Genomic DNA, 2,702 nt, shown 5'->3' on the forward strand with positions numbered 1-2,702 from the left:
AAAATCAATACAATATTATAAAGTAATCAGCCTCCAATTAAAATAAATTTATATAAAAAATAAATAAACTTTTTAAAAAATGATACACTTAAAGGACCCTCAAGAAATAAAAAGCATGAAAGTGACAAATCAGGTCCTTTGGTCACCTTTTTATTTAATGTATGACCTAAAAGTTAAGGAATTGCAAATCTTTCAGGCTCAAACCATTTAAGTATTCAGCTCACCACTAATCTGGTCTCAGTATTTTATTCCTTTCTATTTTAACTGACATATAAGTTTAACATACATCTCTCAATAAACAGTTTTCTAAAATTAGACTGAATTATGAAGCCTCTCATAATTACCTGTCAGAAACAGTTTTTCTACAGCTGAATAAATTTTTAAAAACAAGCAATTTTCCAATAAAAGGATCCATGCAAAACAAATGAAAACAGAAGAGCAGTAAGATGGGTAACGGTGTCCAAAATGTTATAAAAGGTTGTAAACTACTAAGAATAGATCAGTTAGCATAGAAAGACTATTGTCAGGGCTTCACATATTACCAAGCTCAAGCAAATTAATGCCTAATAAAGCAACTTACTATTTACATTTTTGCAATGTCAATCAGGACCAAAATCTGGAGGTTTTTTACAACTAATAAACCAAATAAAACATTTAAGAAGCATTTAAAAATTATTCCCTCACAAACAGAGCATAAATGTCAAATAGATTCGGTAATTATTTGCTAACTAAAAATTTAAAAAGGAAAAAGTATGCAATAAATCTGAAAAAGGAGGCTTAATGCCACTAGAAGCAATAGCTCCATTTTCCTGTTCAAATCACCCCAAAGTAATCAATTTTCTACAAAAAACCATAGGGAAATGTATTACATGTATTATTTCTGATTTAGAAATCGAATTCTCTGAGACATAAAAAACATCCTGTCCCTGGAAATTCATACTTAGAACTCAGAATGTCTCTCACAAGTTTCTGCTCAGACTCAAGAATTCAAATCAGCACCAATACTTAGCTGCACAAATGAGCCAGGAAAAATTAGTAGACAGTAGAGCAAAGGATGAACAAACTTCAATTTGCAGATATCTCTAATATTCACAGAAGTTTCATCTCTATCCAAGTTTCTCACTACAAATTAACCCACCTAATGCCAAATTATTACTTGACCAGGCTAACACGAAATAAAGAGTCAAAGAAATAATAGCTATTACCCCTACTTACATAGTGCTAACCTTCCTGAAAGGTTTAAACTTGTTTTATATAAACCATCTCAATTCTCCTGGGAGGCAGATAAAGAGTCAGGTTTCTGGAGGAGAAACAAGCACAAAGGGATTAAGTATCTTGTCCAGCAAGTCACAAGTGAAAATAAAACCAGACCCAATTATTTAGCCTACAAAGTCTAAACAACCTGCTTGCCTTGGTTCATAAACTTAGGATAATATTTTAAAGTGCCTACAAATTATCCCAAACCTTAGAACTTCACGGAACAATACATATAAACAGAACACTAAACCAGAATTGAGTATTTTGAACAAGAAAGTACTGCTTGCTCCAAATCAATTAAATGAACCAACACAATGGACTTAAAAAATACAGAGAGAAAACAACAGTCAAATGGGAAAGAATTTTCAAAGGTCACTCTATTCATCTTATATCCTACTGCTCAAATTCTCTGCCAGGAAGCCAAAGGGGTCAAACATGTTCATTATAATTACATTAAATACATGTATCAAATCTCAAAACACTGCTAAGAGTTTCAAAAAAAGGCATTTATATTTTTAAAAACTTTGCCCTCCAAAAATAAAATCTTATAGCAATGCCTTTAGAGCATTATTTTTCTGCTTTCATGATACACTTCAAATTTGGATTTTAAAAATGACTGGTTTCCAGTTTATTTTTAAAATATTTATACTTACAGATAGAGATTACTTAAAATGTGGTGTTCTGTTCAGCCTCATTATGTTTAGGCAAGATTCCCACTTCCACTCAAACTTATTTGAACTCACAATGGCTGCATTATTCAAACTAACAATTTAGATACTTCCTAAATGGACAAAAGAAGAAAACTAATCAACCCAGAAAGCTTCCCAAGGTACCAAAGAGGACCTTTCATGTGAGATCATACTAGGTACCACATTAAACACTACCCGAAGCCCAGAAAGCAATAATTGAAGTTACATCTGCAACATGATCAAATAATTTTTTTTTTTTTTTGCAAAATCTGACAAGACTGAACCTTCAACTGTCAAAAAGGAAATCGCTTTCCAAGATTCTAGAAAACACTGCTTACTGAGGCAGTCTCAAAGCACTTTCCTTAATCCTTCCAAATCCCAAAGAATCTAACACAAGCCACAGAACACTGAACGAGACCTGCTGAAAGTCTGTGTTCAAACACCTAAAGGTTACTTCATAACACATAACCCCCAAAGTCTTTCCACAATAAAGCTAACACTGCACTCCCCAACTCAAATTAAAATAACAGAAAATCCAAAAGCCTCTATTAATAAATTTTACTTGAACTATTCGGGAGACAACCGAGGATCTGTTATCTCCACCTTGAAAGAGTCAAAGCTCCATTCCTGCCACTTTTAGAAGCTGGATGTATTTAATACATTACCTCTGTCTGCCTCTAGCATGGGACTGAGATATTACATCACCCAGATGCCTGAAAACTGCCCTATTACCCAGAAAGCACCAAGGTATCTGAT

At 33.3% G+C, this 2,702-nt stretch overlaps 1 protein-coding gene across 1 annotated transcript in view; it reads right to left on the reverse strand.

The window, feature by feature from the left end:
- Positions 1-1,796, reverse strand: part of STRBP (spermatid perinuclear RNA binding protein) — a 150,764-nt gene extending 148,968 nt beyond the window's left edge. The window contains exon 1 of the mRNA XM_010844025.1: positions 1,216-1,796. The gene's annotated coding sequence lies outside the window, so the exon portion shown is untranslated. The remainder of the gene's footprint in view (positions 1-1,215) is intronic.
- Positions 1,797-2,702: the final 906 nt, after the last annotated feature.

The sequence above is a fragment of the Bison bison genome, unplaced genomic scaffold (genome assembly GCF_000754665.1).
Source record: "Bison bison bison isolate TAMUID 2011002044 unplaced genomic scaffold, Bison_UMD1.0 scf7180017864193, whole genome shotgun sequence".
In the NCBI taxonomy this organism is placed as follows: Eukaryota; Metazoa; Chordata; class Mammalia; order Artiodactyla; family Bovidae; genus Bison; species Bison bison.